The sequence below is a fragment of the Oncorhynchus tshawytscha genome, linkage group LG18 (genome assembly GCF_018296145.1).
Source record: "Oncorhynchus tshawytscha isolate Ot180627B linkage group LG18, Otsh_v2.0, whole genome shotgun sequence".
Taxonomy (NCBI): domain Eukaryota; kingdom Metazoa; phylum Chordata; class Actinopteri; order Salmoniformes; family Salmonidae; genus Oncorhynchus; species Oncorhynchus tshawytscha.
In genome coordinates this window covers 19,357,616-19,376,588 of record NC_056446.1, presented here as the reverse complement: position 1 = coordinate 19,376,588, position 18,973 = coordinate 19,357,616, and the positions used below count along the sequence as shown (strand labels likewise).

Sequence of the window (18,973 nt, the reverse complement as noted above, 5' to 3'; positions counted from 1 at the left end):
GCCATTTCACATTGGCTACACTCACACGGTGGCAAGGCCCCCCCCTCCAACAAAATGTCTCTTAGGGCCTCAAAGGCTAGAGCCGGTTCTGACTGCATGTGTGGGTACATATGCCTGGGGGCCACTGCGGCCCCTCATGATGAGTTCAGATATTTTTGTGGCCCCCACCCCTTCAGTTTCCCATCCCTGGTGTGTGTGTGTTCACTCACTCACTAGCCTCCACCAGTCTCTCCATTACATGTGAAGTCAGGCAATCCAGGATTGCAACTCCAGGATGCAACAGCTTGCTTCCTTCTTACCGAATTCAAATGCGCACTTTGTAGATGTTAGAATAACTGCCATATTTACTTTTACTCAGCCAACAAGACGAGTAACGAACAGCCAAATCACTAGCCTATGTCCATCTAATATTCCCCGTAGTAATATCCCCCATAGTAGAAAAGTGTACCTGTTCTATTGGTCGTTTCAAACAATTATGTATATGTTTTCAAAATGAATACTTCCTCCAGCTCATTGCAAAGTGGTGTGACGTGCTGGAGCCTGCCTACCGTTGCCTATATGCACTTGAATCAAATCAAATCAACTTGTATTGGTCACATACACATGGTTAGCAGATGTTATTGGGAGTGTAGTGAAATACTTATGCTTCTAGATCTGACAGTGCAGCAGTATCTAACAGGTAATATCTAACTATTCCACAACAAAACCTAATACTAGTAAAGCAATGGGATGAGAATATATAAGTATAAAATATATGGATGAGCAGTGACAGAGTGGCTAAGATGCAATAGATAGTAAAGAATAGATTGTGAAGTATACAGTATATACATATGAGATGAGTAATGCGAGATTCTTAAAGTGGCATTATACATTCTTAAAGTGGCATTATTAAAGTGACTAGTGTTCCAGTTATTAAAGTGACCAATGATATCAAGTCTGTAGGTAGGCAGCTGTCTCTCTGCTAGTGGTAGCTGTTTTAACAATCTGGCGGCCTTGAGATGGAAGCTATATTTCAATCTCTGTCCCAGCTGTGATGCACTTGTACTGATCTTGCCTTCTGGGTGGAAGTGGGGTGAACAGCTAGTGGCTCGGGTGGTTGTCCTTGATGATCTTTTTGGCCTTCCTGTGACATCGGGTGGTGTAGGTGTCCTGGAGGGCGGGTAGTTTGGCCCTGGTGATGCATTGTGCAGACTGCACCACCCGCTGGAGAGCCCTGCGGTTGTGGGCAGTGCAGTTGCCGTACGAGGATGCTTTCAATTGTGCACCTGTAAAAGTTAGTGAGGGTTTTCGGTGACAAGCCAAATTTGGCTGTTGCGCCTTGTTCACCACACTGTCTGTGTGCATGGACCATTTCAGTTTGTCATGATATGAACACCAAGGAACTTTAACTTTCCACCTTCTCCACTGCGGTCCCGTCTGTGGATAGGGGGGTCCTCCCTTTGCTGTTTCCTGAAGTCCACAATTATCTCTTTTTGTTTTGCTGACATTGAGTGAGAGGTTATTTTCCTGACACCACACTCCAAGGGCCCTCTCCACCTCCCTGTAGGCTGTCTCGTCATTTTTGGTAATCAAGCCCACTACTGTTGTGTCGTCTGCAAACTTGATGATTGAGTTGGAGGCGTGATTGGCCACGCAGTTGTGGGTGAACAGGGAGTACAGGAGAGGGCTGAGAATACACCCTTGTGGGACCCCAGTGTTGAGGATCAGTGGAGTGGAGATATTGTTTCCTACCTTCACCATCTGGGGGCGGCCCGTCATGAAGTCCAGGATCCAGTTGCACAGGGTGGGGTCGAGACCCAGGGTCTCAAGCTTAATGATGAGTTTGGAGGGTACTATGGTGTTAAATGCTGAGCTTTAGTCAATGAACAGCATTCTTACATGGGTATTCCTCTTGCCCAGATGGGATAGGGCAGTGTGATGGTGATTGCATCGTCTGTGGACCTATTGGGGCGGTAAGCAAATTGGAGTGGGTCTAGGGTAACGGGTAGGGTGGAGGTGACATGATCCTTGACTAGTCTCTCAAAGCACTTCATGATGACAGCCAGCTGATCTGTGCATGCTCTGAGGACGCGGCTAGGGATGCCATCTGGGTCGGCAGCCTTGCGTGGGTTAACACGCTTAAATGTTTTACTCCCGTTGGCCACGGAGAAGGAGAGCGCACAATCTTTGGTAGTGGGCCATGTCAGTGGCACTGTTTTGTTCTCCAACGCGCGCAAAGAAGTTTTAATTTCTCTGGAAGCAAGATGTCCGCGACAGGGCTGGTTTTCTTTTTGTAGTCCGTGTCTGTAGACCCTGCCACATTCGTCTCATGTTTGAGACGTTGAATTGCGACTCCACTTTGTCTCTAATGACACTTTGCTTGTTTGTTTGCCTTATGGAGGGAATAACTACACTGCTCGTATTCGGTCATGTTTCCAGTCGCCAAGCCATGATTAAATGCGGTGGTACGTGTTATCAGTTTTGCACGAAAGCTGCCATCAATCCACGATTTCTGGTTAGAGAAGGTTTTAATAGTCACAGTGGGTACAACATCTCCTATACACTTCCTTATAAACTTGCTCACTGAGTTCAGCGTATACGTCAATGGTATTATCTGAGGCTACCCGGAACATTTCCCACTCCATGTGATCGAAGCAATCTTGAAGCGTGGAATCCGATTTGGTCAGACCAGCGTTGGATAGACCGAAGCGGGGGAGCTTCCTGTTTTAGTTGCTGACTCAGACAGCATGTCCCCAGCTAGCCATGTCTCCATGAAACGGAGGATGTTACGGATATCTCTTTGGAAAGCAACTCTTTCCCTAATTTCGTCTAGTTTATTAACTAGGGACTGGCGAGTAATATACTCGGAAGAGGTGGGTGCTGTGCGCGCATCCGAAGCCTCACCAGAAGACTGCTCCGGCATCCTCTCTTCCAACGGCGTTGTTTTGGGTCGGCCTCTGGAATCAGTTCAAATGCCCTGGGAGGTGCAGACAAAGGATCCGTTTTGGGAAAGTCATGTTCCTGGTCGCAGTGCTGGTAAGTTGACGTCTCTGATATCCAATAGTGCTTCCCTGCTGTATGTAATAACACTTAAGGTTTTCTGGACTAACAATGTAAGAAATAATACTTTAAAAAACAAAATCCTGCACAGGACTTCCTAAGGACTCTAATAGAGATGGCAGAAGCTTTTTTTTTTTGTTGTATTTTTTATATACCTTTTATTTAAATAGGCAAGTCAAGAACACATTCTTATTTTCAATGACGGTCTAGGAACGGTGGGTTAAGTGCCTTGTTCAGGGGCAGAACAACAGATTTCACCTTGTCAGCTCGGGGGATTCAATCTTGCAACCACCTGCCTTTCATTGCACTCCACGAGGAGCCTGCCTGTTACGCGAATGCAGTAGAAGCCAAGGTAAGTTGCTAGCTAGCATTACATTTATCTTCTAAAAAACAATCAATCATAATCACTAGTTAACTACACATGGTTGATGATATTACTAGTTTCTCTAGCATGTCCTGCATTGCATATAATCGATGCACCGCTGGGGGATGATTTAACAAAAGCGCATTTGCGAAAAAAGCACAATCGTTGGACGACTGTACCTAACCAATGCCTTTCGTGAAATTAAAACACAGAAGTGTATATTTTTAAACCTGCATATTTAGCTAAAAGAAATCCAGGTTAGCAGGCAATATTAACCAGGTGAAATTGTCACTTCTCTTGCGTTCATTGCACGCAGAGTCAGAGTATATGCAACAGTTTGGGCAGCCCAGCTCATTGCGAACTAATTTGCCAGAATTTTACGTCATTATGACATAACATTGAAGGTTGTGCAATGTAACAAGAATATTTAGACTTAGGGATGCCACCCGTTAGATAAAATACTGAACGTTTCCATATTTCACTGAAGGAATAAATTATTTGTTTTTTCGAAATTATAGTTTCCGGATTTGACCATGTTAATAACCAAAGGCTCGTATTTCTGTGTGTTATTATGTTATAATTAAGTCTATGACTTGATAGCGCAGTCTGACTGGGCGATGGTAGGCAGCAGCATGCTCGTAAGCATTCATTCAAACAGCACTTTCGTGTGTTTTGCCAGCAGCTCTTCGCAAGCACAAAGCTGATTATGACTTCAAGCTTATCAGCCTAATGGCTGGTGTAACCGATGTGAAATGGCTACCTAGTTATAGCGTTTCAAACATCACTCGCTCTGAGACTTGGAGTAGTTATTCCCCAAGCTCTGCAAAGGCAGCGGATTTTGTGGAGCGATGGGTAACGCTGCTTCGAGGGTGGCTGTTGTCAATGTGTTCCTGGTTCGAGCCCAGGTAGGGGCGAGGAGAGGGACTGAAGCTATACTGTTACACTGGCAATATTATAGTGCCTATAAGAACATCCAATAGTCAAAGGTATATGAAATACAAATGGTATAGAGAGAAATAGTCTTTTAAATACTATATTAACTACAACCTAAAACCTCTTACCTTGGAATATAGAAGTCTCATGTTAAAAGGAACCACTAACTTTCATATGTTCTGAGCAAGAACTCAAACGTTAGCTTTTTTACATGGCACATATTGCACTTTTACTTCTCCAACACTTTGTTTTTGCATTATTTAAACCAAATTGAACATGTTTCATTATTTATTTGAGGTTAATTTCATTTTTATTGATGTGTTATATTAAGTTAAAATAAGTGTTCATTCCGTATTGTTGTAATTGTCATTATTTCAAATTTAAAAATCGTCCGATATAATCGGTATTGGCTTTTTTTGCTCCTCCAATAATTGGTATCGGCGTTGAAAAATCAGAATCGGTCGACCTCTAATCTCTATCCGCGCCATCTTGTGTTGTGAATGGGAAGTGTGCTTCAATTTCCAGTTGAAAAATTAAAAATAGTAGCTCTCTTACATCACGTCAAAACTGTTTTTAAGATACGATTGCATTTAGAATTGTTATGCAATGATTGGGCTGATAAAAGCACATTTCACTACAGCAGCAACGACTGAGCTGTTTGAGACGCTGTAGCAGCAGCCCTCGCTGTCTGACAGATTTCCCTCTCAGGCTCTATCTGTATGCTGTGCCAAAATATGTGCATAAAGGTACTAGTATCTTGTTGACATTTGAAACAAATGTGATGCATTGGGGAACATTCTCTTAAGAACAGGTAGGTTCTATCAAAGAATTTAAAGTGCCTATAGAGGTGCATTCGAGGTAAACCCTTTCACAGTTAGCAACTCAGTCCTCATCACCAAATGCACTCCCAAATATATCTCAATGCGTCATAGGATGAGGCACTTTTGTTCGATAAAATATATTATAAATCAGATTAAATTCCTCCAAGCAGTAGGATTCGTAAACAATTGTTCAACCTCAGTCATTTGAAAATGCAGGTTACTTACTTTCTTTTGGCCCTCTACAAAATGTCTAAATTGGAGATACCTGAGAAAGTCATTTTTGGTTAATCAAAATCAGTATCTGTTGGAATGATTTTGAGAGTATCCTGGATAAACAAAGGTGTAAGATCAGCAATACCTTTCATCTTCCAATCCAGGAGTCCAACAGTCCAACACTCTTGTTTGGGGGGAAAGTCCGGATTAAGAGCTGTGACCAGAGTGATATATGGTCTGGAATCTGCAAGTCTCTCCTTGCATTTGTCCAAGTTAAGAGTGTCTTACATACTATAAAATTGTCAGATAAGACCTACATTTTTAATAAATGGTAAATAACATAATGCCCTTGGAGGACATGCTGTTGATTCCATCCCAACTCAGTGAGTCAAGTCTTTCTAGGAATCAACTAATCATGTGCTTGATCTGAGAAGACAAATAATATAGTTGCAAATTTGGCAAAGAAACCCCTCCCAAGTTCTTAGGCTTAATTCATTTGGTAAATTTGGTTTCTTATTTTGCCAAATATATTTAGAGCTACTGTTATTAACTTTCTGAAAAAAGGACTGAGAGAGATGGCTGGGAAAATTCTGGAATAGATCATTTAATCGGGGAAGTTGTTCATCCAGACATTAATACTGCCAAAAAGAGAGTCTGGTAAAACAGACCAGTTAGCCAGGTCCTGCTTAATTGTTGTGAGCAAAGGCACATAAGAGAACAGGTCTTTAAGGTCTGGTGTGACATACACTGAGTGTACAAAACATTATGAACACCTGCTCTTTCCATGGCATAAAGTCACCAGGTGAATCCAGGAGAAGCTATGATCCCTTATTGATGTCACCTGTTAAATCCACTTCAATCAGTGATGATGAAGGGGAGGAGACCGGTTAAATAAGGATTTTTAAGCCTTGAGACAATTGAGACATGGATTGTGTATGTGTGCCAATCAGGGTGAATGGCCAAGACAACATAATATTAAGTGCCTTTGAACGGGGTATGGTAGAAGGTGCCAGGCACATCAGATTGTGTCAAGAACCGCAATGGCTGCTGGGTTTTTCACGCTCAACAGTTTGCAATGTTTATCAAGAATGGTCCCCCACCCAAAGGACATCCAGCCAGCTTGACACAACTGTGGGAAGCATTGGAGTCAAAATGGGCCAGCATCCCTGTTGACCGCTTTCGTCATCTTGTAGAGTCCATGCCCCAATATTGGGAAGGTGTTCTTAATATTAGGTACACTCTGTGTATATGCCCAAGTATTTGAAGCCCGTTTCAGCCAATTGGAATGAGGAAATTGATTCTAAGAGGGGATAATTAAAGGTAAAGCCATGGATTTCCCCTCATTAATGTTGTACCCTGACAGGTTACCATATTCAGATATGATTACTGCAGCAACAGAGGTCTCTGGTTTAGATGTGTATAAAAGCATATCATCAGCAAATAATGAAATTCTATGTTCTTCACCTTTCACGAAAATGCCCCTGATGTCATTACTAGACCTTATTGCTTCAGCCAATGGTTCTATGACCAATGAATACAGGCCAGGCGACCAATAGAAAATCTTTCTGATAGCTGACCATTTGTGTTAACTGCTGCAGTTGGATCAGAGTACAGTAAATTAATAAAATAGTCACTCGGATTCACCTTTTTCCAGTACAGCAAAAAATAATTCCCACTCAACTCTGTCAAAAGCCTTTTCAGCATCTAGAGAAACAATGAGTGCAGGGTCTTTATTCCTGCCAAGATGGTTTATGATATTCAAGGTGCGTCTCACATTGTCTGTTCCAAATCTGGAATTGACAAAAACCAGTCTGATCGGGCTTAATGAGGTCCGGAAGCAGGACTTCCCGTCTGCGAGCAAGTGTTTTGGCAACTATCTTAACACCAACTCCGAGCAAACTGATTGGTCTAAACCAGTGGTTCCCAACCAGGGTTACTTGGCCTATCCACAGAGTGTTCATAAGAAGACTCATAAGACCATAGGCCTACTGGTAAAATGGACATGGGGGGGGATCTTCAGGGGTATTCCGGGCAGAACAAAATTCAGTTGGTGGTACAGTAACCAAAACCGGTTGGGAACGACTGGTCTAAACGAAGAGCACTCTGATGGATTTGTCTTTTTTTAGTAGTGGGCCAATGGAGGCAGTTTTCCACGACTCTGGTATGACGTCTCTATCAATCATATCATAAAGATGCGGCATATCTCAGGCCAATGCTACTTAGAAAACAAGACAGAGTAGCTTTACACCATGTGCTTTTCCAGAGGGCATTGCCTTAATAGCTTACCAAACCTCTTCAGATGTAAAGGGGCCATTCTAACTAGTTCTATGATCATCTGATATAGTGGGTAAAGTGGTCTTAATCAGATATTTTATGATTTTGTCAGTCGCTCCTGTATATTGAAAGTACAAATAGATTTATAGAAGTCACCAAATGTATTATTGATAAGCAATGGATCATTAGTGGAGCCATCTGCCATCTTTATAGACTTAGTAGATCTTTCACTCTGCTCTTTTTTAAGTTGGTGTGTAAGTAAACGGCTCAGTCGGTTGCCAGACTCATATTTTTGCCTGTTTTGTACGTGCTTTGTGTGGTCTAAATTGACAGTCGCCTTAGCACAAGTTTGTGAGTTCCAGTTTACCTTGGTTGGCTGTTGTTTATGAAGAAGTTCTTTACCACAGCTTCAAATTTTTCCCTCTTTTCCAAACTAAGCTTTGTGATCAGAGACGATTGGGAGATAAAATAACATCTTATGGTTGCTTTAGCAGCATCCCAGATGGTTGCAGCTGAGATGGGAGAGAGTTGGTTGTCAATAATGTGATAACTTATCTTTAACCACCGAGCAGAATCCTTCATTGTTAAGGAGAGATGCATTAAGTCTCCAATATCTCATTTTGTATCTATATACAGCGGGTTAGATTTGACTATAGAACTTATAACACATGACTGACTATACAATGTGCATGTAAGTAGAGGGAATAAAAAACAAAAATAGTCCAATCTAGAATATGAATTATGGGGTCTAGAGTAGCACTAATAATTTCTGACACTAGAATTTCGCTCTCTCCATACCGCTACTAAACCAGATGACTTCACAAATGCTTTTAAGAAAATGTGAGTTCCTCTGCGTCGAGACTGGCGCAGTTGATTTATCCAGCTTGTTATCCAGAATACATTAGAAATCTCCCGGTATAATCACAAATCCCTTGCAGATTTGGTTAAATACTAAAATAATGTCAGACATAAATGTGAAATGTTTGTTTATAAGGATGGCAATGCCTCTTTAACTAAAAGAAGAACATTTCCCTCTTTTTCAGTTTAGCATGCTCTGTTGCAGATAAATGGGTATCTTGTAGAGGTCGACCGATTATGGTTTTTCAACACCAATACAGATTATTGGAGAACCAAAAAAAGACGAAACCGATTAATCGGACTATTTATTTATTTATTTGTAATAATGACAATTACAACAATACTGAATGAACACTTATTTTAACGTAATATAATACATCAATAAAATCAATTTAGCCTCAAATAAATAATGAAACATATTCAATTTGGTTTAAATAATGCAAAAACAAAGTGTTGGAGAAGAAAGTAAAAGTGTAATATGTGCCATGTAAGAAAGCTAACGTTTAAGTTCCTTGCTCAGAACATGAGAACATATGAAAGCTGGTGGTTCCTTTTAACATGAGTCTTCAATATTCCCAGGTAAGAAGTTTTAGGTTGTAGTTATTATAGGACTATTTCTCTCTATACCATTTGTATTTCATATACCTTTGACTATTGGATGTTCTTATAGGCACTTTAGTATTGCCAGTGTAACAGTATAACTTCCGTCCCTCTCCTCGCCCCTACCTAGGCTCGAACAGCCACCCTCAAAGCAGCGTTACCCATCGCTCCACAAAATCCACGGCCCTTGCAGCATGAAAGTGCTGTTTGAATGAATGCTTACGAGCCTGCTGGTGCCTACCATCGCTCAGTCAGACTGCTCTATCAAATCATAGACTTAATTATAACATAATAACACACAGAAAAACGAGCCTTAGGTCATTAATATGGTCGAATCCGGAAACTATAATTTCGAAAACAAAACGTTTATTCTTTCAGTGAAATATGGAAACGTTCAGTATTTTATCTAACGGGTGGCATCCCTAAGTCTAAATATTCTTGTTACATTGCACAACCTTCAATGTTATGTCATAATTACTTAAAATTCTGGCAAATTAGTTCGCAATGAGCTGGGCTGCCCAAACTGTTGCATATACCATGACTCTGCGTGCAATGAACGCAAGAGAAGTGACACAATTTCACCTGGTTAATATTGTCTGCTAACCTTTCTTTTAGCTAAATATGCAGGTTTAAAAATATATACTTCTGTGTATTGATTTTAAGAAAGGCATTGATGTTCATGGTTGGGTACACGTTGGCGCAACAGTAGTCCTTTTTCACGAATGCGCACCGCATCGATTATATGCAACGCAGGACACGCTAGAGAAACTAGTAATATAATCAACCATGTGTAGTTAACTAGTGATTATGATTGATTGATTTTTTTATAAGATAAGTTTAATGCTAGCTTAGCAACTTAACTTGGCTTCTTACTGTATTCGTGTAACAGGCAGTCTCCTTGTGAGGCAGGTGGTTAGAACGTTGGACTAGTTAACCGTAAAGTTGCAAGATTGAATCCCTGAGCTGACAAGGTAAAAATCTGTCATTCTGCCCCTGAACGAGGCAGTTAACCCACCGTTCCTAGGCCGTCATTGAAAATAAGAATGTGTTCTTAACTGACTTGCCTCGTTAAATAAAGTTGTATAAAAAAATCTAATTTAAAAAATTGCGTCCAAAAATACAGATTTCCGATTGTTATGAAAACTTGAATTCGGACGTATAGTTGGCCATTCCGATTAATCGGTCGACCTGCAGTATCTTGTAACACAGCAATTGATACCCTTTCCCTTTATAAGAACTCTTGACTATATGCCCACTGCCCTGAATATTCCAAGAGGCTGCTTCAAATCAAGCACTTATGTTACAGTAATATTAGAGAATAACTTACCCCAGAGGGTGTAAAAACAAAAGTGCAAAAATAAAAAAGTAATAAGAAGCTTGCATAACCCTGAACTAAAATAGAACGTAAAAATAAAATGGAGAAAAAATACCTCCGCCAGTCCCCAAACGAAATGGCAGAACCCAAAAACATTACCGACCCTGTTTTCTGTCACATTACTAACAGGAACTCAACTAAGGGTTTAAGAATAGATATTTCACTGTCCTATTGAATAAAGGGGATACCTAAAATAGCTCTATGAAGGACATGTGAATGAAAACTATTAATGTCTATAACTATTGTAAATAATATTCCTAAGCATTAGCGCAATTACGCTCACATATGCGTGCGCGCACACACACACACACACACACACACCTACCCACATAGATTAGATTAAGAAATACAATTAAATAAAAACTACGTGCAAAATGTAAATAAATACAGTGCAGTATGCACCCCATTCTTAATGGACGTCGAGTCACAGCTTAAAGAGCAAGGAATGTCATCCGGTTTTAGGCTGTTCAGTCATTGATGATGACAATAGAACCTCTGTTTGGTAATGAATAGTCTACTTAGAGTGCATAACGCTCCCATCAATGAGAGAGAGCTCCGTCCCGTGGCGGCCAGCTATCCACATGCGGTGAGTGGGCTGTCCAAATAATTGGGCCTATGGCCAAAACAAAGTCCAAACAAAAGTTACTCATGTCCACAAGCTGGCGTAAATAACAAATCCTGTCCGATGGTTCGTATAGATCCTAACAAAGCCAATGAGCAGGCAAGGCGGACTGTTTTTAACTGCGGCTCTGCCGTGGCACAGACCATGTGTGCATGCTAGAAGTAGGCTGTATAGTTATAGCTACTACCATGTTAGAAAGTGAGAGCAGACTGGGGGTCATCAAACATGTGGCTAGTTCCCTGGAAAGTAATCCTCAGTTTAGCCGGGTATATCAGACCAAATCTGACTCCTGCCTTGTGAAGGTGGGATTTCACATCTTTGTATGCAGCTCTGCGTCTTGCCAGGTCTGCAGAGTCGTCTATGGATCCGTGTGCCATTGTAGTTCAGCTCTCTTCTTTCGAAGGTGGGACGAATAATTTTCTCATTGGTCTGGAAGTAATGCATGCGGACCTGCATGGCTCTGGAATGGCAGTCGGGTTGTGGTTTTGCAACTAAAGGTCGATGTGCTCTGTCAATGGCGTGGGGTCTGTCAAAGGTCTTTCCATCGAGAACATCCTGCAGGAAAGAGGATTACAGCCCTCCAGCTCTTCTGGTATGTCGACCACCCTTATGTTGTGGATGGCTTCCGGGTTAAGCAAGCAGTGTGTCAAGAAGCAGTGCGACTTGGCAGGGTCGTGTTTCGGGGGACGCATGGCTCTCGACCTTCGTCTACCAATTTGGATATCATGAAATTGGGGAGAATACGGGGGTACAAGTTAAAAAATAAATAAATCATTATAGCCTTTATTTATTTATTTTTTTTTTCTTACTCGGGCCAGAGTGAATCCGGTCCCAGATAACTAATCACACTGGAGGGGACGGGAGCAGATCGTTGCCCCTAACCACAGATCTAGGATCAGATTATCCCATCCAAATCTTAACGTTATCTATAAGGTTACAATAGTATATTTTTTTCTTGTCAGAATTACATTTTGGGGATGTAAAAACCCTTTCAGTGTAAACTTAAATTACTAAAACCAGAGAAAGTATGTAGAAAAGATAATGGCCCTATATATTCATATTTGAGAACTAACAATCACCAAAATAAAGGGGGAGAACTGACAATTCCTAAATATTGATTCAGCACTAAAGATGTATGTTTGAGCAAAAAAACACCGTATTAGCCATGGAAATATTCATAGAATTGCAGGAAAATCGCTTTAAAAATGCAAAATGTTACCTCCGATCCATGGCAGAATATTTAGAATCGCAGGATAAAAAATATATATATATATTTTTTTCTCTCAGCTGCATGGTAAAATGGGGGCCACTAAAATGTTCTGTGAAATTCAGCTGTGCCGACCGCACCTGTATTCATAACCTACCTGTTCCCTGTCTGTACTCTCAGGTGCAGAGCTGGAACAGCTGAACCTGGCATGAAAGTGAAAATTAAAAGGACTTCAGAGTTGATTCATGATTGGCCATATGGGTGTTAGGCCGGGTGATTGTATTCGTAGTGCTAATCATCGTTTGTTGGCAGATCAGATAATTGATTGGCACTGCCACTCTTTAGGCTATTTACTTTTGCTGAGAGGGCATGCTGATTAAGGTGACTGCAGACTAGGTTCTGTTTGCTCCTAGCAGAACCTGGCTAGGCGTAAGCGCACGACTATGCTCGCATACTCCTTGCTTGCTAAAATAGCTAGCTTGAACCTTGCTATCAGACTTTGGTTTTACAAATGCAAAGCGTCTGATTTTCTTTCTATATATATATATATATATATATATATATATATATATCTTATAAACTAGTAATATCATCAACCATGTGTAGTTAACTAGAGATTATGATTGATTGTTTTTTCTAAGATATGTTTAATGCTAGCTAGCAACTTACCTTGGCTTACTGCATTCGCGTAACAGGCATTCCGTCTCCTTGTGGAGTGCAACGAGAGGCAGGTGGTTAGAGCGTTGGACTAGTTAACTGTAAGGTTGCAAGATTGGATCCCCTGAGCTGACAAGGTGAAATCTGTCGTTCTGTCCCTGAACAAAGCAGTTAACCCACCGTTCCTAGTCCGTCATTGAAAATAAGAATGTGTTCTTAACTGACTTGCCTACTTAAATAAAGGTGTAAAAAAAATATTTTAAATCGGCCAAATCAGTGTCCAAAATGACTGATTGTTATAAAAACTTGAAATCGGCCCCAATTAATCGGCCATTCCGATTAATCGGTCGACCTGTAGTACTGACTCTGTTAGTGGAATGGACTGACCTTTAGTATAGATGCCTGCAAATCACATGCTAATTTCAGTCTTGATTCCTGGTGTTTCTGTAACATGCTTGTCTTCAATGTAAAACATTCTATATTCAGCTGGGCTTGTGTTGGAGAGTCTGGTTCATTCAGTTCAGCAGATCCCTGTGTGACAACCAACCACAGTGACCATTTGGTAGTTGACAACACAGAATCATCTCATTGACCACTGGCACCACACTATCAGTGTCTGTTTCAGTCTCATACATTAATATGGAAAGCCCCATCTTGAAAGAGGGTGAGATGCAATGTTGTTGTCACCTTGTCGTGTGATGCTGTTGTCACGTGTGTGTGTGTGTGTGTGTGTGTGTGTGTGTGTGTGTGTGTGTGTGTGTGTGTGTGTGTGTGTGTGTGTAAGTGCATCCAGTGTTTTGGCCTGTGCCTGTTAGCTGCAGTCTTGTTTTGGCATGTCTAATGTTTTGGCCTGTGTCTGAGGTGTTTTGGTTGTGTTAATTGGATTAGAGTAACATGTTTTCTGGCCTGTATATAAGGTGTCACCTTTCCAGCCTGGGTTGAAGTGTAATGTGCTGCTATTTTGGCCTGTGTTGGAGGCTCTGATTCGAGGTGAAATGCTGGAAATGAGACTAGTGAGGATTATGTAACAGTAGTGGCTTGTTTTGGTGCCTGTAGATCAGGCCTGAGTGAGCTGGGGGGGTGGGAGCACGGGGGTGAGTGTTGGCCTGAGAGAACCTGAATAACGCCAGTCAGTTGCCCCCAATCAGGGAGGCAGCCCTCTGAACTACACCAGAGCGCAGGCTGCTGTGGACACTGGTCATACCAACAAATGTATTCTGTATGTGCATATGTAACCGGTGTGAAATGGCTAGCTAGTTAGTGGGGTGCGCGCTAATAACGTTTCAATCTGTGACGTCACTCGCTCTGAGACCTTGAAGTAGTTGTTTCCCTTGCTCTGCAAGGACCGTGGCTTTTGTGGAGCGATGGGTAACGATGCTTCGGGGGTGTCAGGTGTTGTGTTCAAAGGATCCCTGGTTCGAGCCCAGGTAGGGGAGAGGAGAGGGACGGAAGGAAAACGGTTACACATATAGATGTGTGTGCAATGTACATATGTAGACCTATTGTACAGATGACCATTCTGTAGGACAAGTGTGATACATGCTTTATGATGCTGTTGTGTTCTTCTCTCAGGCTGATGAGCTGTAGATTTCTCTCACAGAAAGACTCTCGCCTGAGCATGACCTGTTGCCATGGCTACAGCTAGCCACTGACAACACCTGATGCACACAGAGAAAGATCATCCTGCAGTGCTCCACAGATCAACCACAGGCACTGTTGGGCCAGTGCGGAGGCAATCACACACAGCCACCGACCATGCATCTGACCACGGTCGACCACAGATTGACCACATTGTCTTCATATGTAGTACATACAGTTGAAGTTGGAAGTTGACATACATTTAGGCCGGAGTCATTAAAACTCGTTTTTCAACTACTCTACAAATTTCTTGTTTAGCAAACTATAGTTTTGGCAAGTCGGTTAGGACATCTACTTTGTGCATGACACAAGTAATTATTCCAACAATTGTTTACGGACAGATTATTTCACTTATAACTCACTGTGTCATAATTCCATTGGGTCAGAAGTTTACATACACTAAGTTGACTGCCTTTAAACAGCTTGGAAAATTCCAGAAAATAATACCATGGCTTTAGAAGCTTCTGATTGGCTAATTGACATAATTTGAGTCAATTGGAGGTGGCCTTCCTTCAAACTCAGTGCCTCTTTGCTTGACATCATGGTTAAATCTAAAGAAATCAACCAAGACCTCAGAAAAACAATTGTGGAGACAAGTCTGGTTCCTCCTTGGGAGCAATTTCCAAATGCCTGAAGGTACCACGTTCATCTGTACAAACAATAGTAAGCAAGTATAAACACCATGGGACCACGCAGCCATCATACCGCTCAGGAAGCTCTGTCTCCTAGAGATGAACATACTTTGGTGCGAAAAGTACAAATCAATCCCAGAACAACAGCAAAGGACCTTGTGAAGATGCTGGAGGAAACGGCTACAAAAGTATCTATATCCACAGTAAAACAAGTCCTATATCGACATAACCCGAAAGGCCGCTCAGCAAGGAAGAAGCCACTGATACAAAACCACCATAAAGCCAGACTACGGTTTGCAACTGCACATGGGGACAAAGATCATACTTTTTGGAGAAAGGTCCTCTGGTCTGATGAAACAAAAATAGAACTGTTTGGCCATAATGACCATCGTTGTGTTTGGAGGAAAAAAGGGGAGGCTTGCAAGCCGAAGAACACCATCCCAACCGTGAAACACGGGGGTGACAGCATCATGTTGTGGGGGTGCTTTGCTGGTGCACTTCCCAAAATAGCTGGCATCATGAGGCAGGAATATTATGTGGATTTATTGAAGCAACATCTCAAGACATCAGTCAGGAAGTGAAAGCTTGGTCGCAAATGGGTCTTCCAAATGGACTATGACCCCAAGCATCCTTCCAAAGTTGTGGCAAAATGGCGTAAGGACAACAAAGTCAAGGTATTGGAGTGGCCATTATAAAGCCCCGACCTCAATCCCATAGAAAATCTGTGGGCGGAACTGAAAAAGTGTGTGTGAGCAAGGAGGCCTACAAACCTGACTGTTACACCAGCTCTGTCAGGAGGAATGGGCCAAAATTCACCCAACTTATTGTGGGAAGCTTGTGGAAGGCTACCGGAAACGTTTGACCCAAGTTAAACAATTTAAAGGCAATTACACTCAATTAGTATTTGGTACATGTAAACTTCTGACCCACTGTGAATGTGATGAAAGAAATAACAGCTGAAATAAATAAATCCCTCTACTGTTATTCTGACATTTCACATTCTTAAAATAAAGTGGTGATCCTAACTGACCTAAGACAGGGAATTTTTACTAGGATTAAATGTCAGGAATTGTGAAAAACTGAGGTTAAATGTATTTGGCTAAGGTGTATGTAAACTTCCGACTTCAACTAAATATAGCTGCAAACAAACACAATCAACAATCAATGCTGAACCACAGTTAGACATCGCATCGCTTGTGGAGGCCAAAGAATAGCCAACCAAGGGGGGAAAAACTATCGCCTCAAAAGCAAAATCAGCCTTTACACCACTTTGGGCTATATTTGGGCATTATGGAAACCCATAACAAACTCCATGACCCTTTACCAATTCCAGTCAGATGACTTAGTGTGACGCACAAATATGAGGGGACTTTTTGTCTCTTTTTGATCAACTGCTGTGATGAATGGCTGTGAATTCCAGCGCCACAAATCTGCAGGGGAAAGGCCTCTAATTTAACCAGTCTTAATCTTTGATCTGTGGTGCTGTCTGCCTCCCCTAACATGCCTGTGACCCTCACCTCATCCCCGTCAAAACCCCCCCCAGCACAGCCCCACTACTGATAACACTGCTTGGAATGGGTGCCGTGAACGGAGACGAGTGATGCGAATGCACAGACCAGTGGAGAGGGAAGAATGTGGTCGAGCAAGCAGAGGATGGGCCCCGCCAATGAACATGGTTGTCACTAGTTAAACACAGCCACAAAGTCATACTTATTATGGCTAAACCCAGCCCATTTCTACAATTTAGCTTCTTAAAATCTGATTTTAAACTTAACCACACTGCTAACCTTATGCCTAACCATAACTTTAAAGTTAAGACCAAAAAGCACATCTTTCTTTTTCATGAATTTTTACTGTACAGTAAAGCTGTGTTATCTAGTGTAAACCAGATGTTGACGTTGAAAGGCAATGTAACCTAACATAGCAGGCGTAAAAAAAAAGAACACCTGAGTGTAGTTCCCGCGTACGGGTTTCAGCAGAAAACGAAGCTAGATTGTATTTGCTGTATCCCTGAAACCGTATACATCCAGTTGTTGGCAACTTCTCTCAGACTGAAGGCAAGGTGATGGTGGTGTAAGGACGATGGCTGACAATAAAAAGGTAAGCTCTATAACCTAACCAGCCAACTAATCAACTAGGATTTCAGTATTTCAATTGAATTAGGTAGTTATTTGGTTTTCTGATGTTAAAGCAGGCTAGTGATTAGGCAAGCTAGATCAGCGCCAGCTAGCTAGGAAGCTAAAGCTAGCTGATGTTTAACCACATATAAAATGTACCAGTATCTTTGGTTAACCAAGAGCATTGTAGCTAGCTAACTAAGTTAACGAGGGGTTGCTAGAGAAGGAGGACTTGGAAGACCAGCCAGACTGTGAGTGAGTGGTGAGAACAGACAGGGAAGGCCCTCCCTAGGGTAGAGGTGATTGAGATGGGGTGAGTGGGAGGCAAGATCAAACTCTGAAATAAATAGCCAATATTATAAACCACTAACTGCATACTTTGAGAGTCTTTGAAATACACTTCTGATAACTTTTACACTGTCAGTTTTTAACAATCTCTCTCTCTATCCCTCTCTCCATGCAGGCCCACTGTCTCTATGTGGTGGGGAAGTTGTTCTCTGCTTCGCTGACAAAGATAGGAGGTACAGGGGTCCACTCTATTCCAAGTACCTTGGCTCTCCACTATGCACAGCACTCTGGAGGCTTCCTGCAGGTAACCCTGCCTTCTATCAATCACCCTGTAACTTAATCGTTCGTGGTACTGAGAGTTCCTCTAATTGCTTTTACGCTATATGGAGGCATTGTTATTAGGACATATGTCACGTAGAGAGGATAACTTGTTATGGACTTTGACCAACTCCTGTCTGTTGGGTTAGAAAGATGGTTCTATACAGAGGATGGTTCTATGCTGAATGTGTAGGTTAGGTAAGGGATGAAGTGAAAACCTATAGGAGGATAGCTTTTGACGGGTTGGGCTTGAAATGACAGCAGGCTGTTCAATACTGAGTCATACTGACTGACGAGTGGTGTGGATTGGAACAGCTCGCCTTAATCCCATAGTATGTTATCACTTACTTTGCTAAATGATTATCCATAGTTGCCTCTATTAATACAGCAGCAGTCTTTAAATGGGCTGTTACATTGTATGCAACACTAAGATGGTGTTTAACTCCAATTGAACTCAGTCAATGTTATTTTCTGACATTTTTACTTTCTCACTACAGTTGTTCTCAGGTGACGGGTGAGTGCAGAGAACATACTGTATGTCTGACAAAGTGGAGTCGGGCTTCTACTTCATTGGCCAAGTTTAGATCTGCGAGTCACCTTTGACCTTGATGTAACTTTCATCGAAGACTTGGGGTCATTGGTGTTCCCTAACTCACCTTGTGACTTGCACAACTCAGCACATATGTATCCCTCCACCTTCCTCAGTGGAGTCCCGGCCAGGGGTCTCAAACTCCAATGTCCGTGTACATGTTATGTTGGCGTAGTTACCGGACCAGTGAGAAGAGGCGTTGATGATAGTGATGCGTCCCAGTGTGGTCTCCACAAACAGCCGCTGTGCCAACACCATGCCTGATGACGACAACCAGATGGTATTCCTCCACCCTGGATCACTGTAAACACACACCTAGTCTCTTTCTCTGTGTATATTTGTTGCGCGTGAGAGAGTGCGTAATGGGTCTATATATGTGAGTGTGTGTTTAGTGTAGGAGATACATATGTATTTGAGTACTCTGAGTC

At 41.9% G+C, this 18,973-nt stretch overlaps 1 protein-coding gene across 1 annotated transcript in view; it reads left to right on the top strand.

Annotated features, from left to right (window-relative positions):
• Positions 1-16,283: 16,283 nt before the first annotated feature.
• The window catches only part of LOC112262183 (nuclear receptor coactivator 1), a 46,502-nt gene continuing 43,812 nt past the window's right edge, over positions 16,284-18,973 (top strand). The window contains 2 exon segments of the mRNA XM_042300792.1: positions 16,284-17,942; positions 18,454-18,848. The gene's annotated coding sequence lies outside the window, so the exon portion shown is untranslated.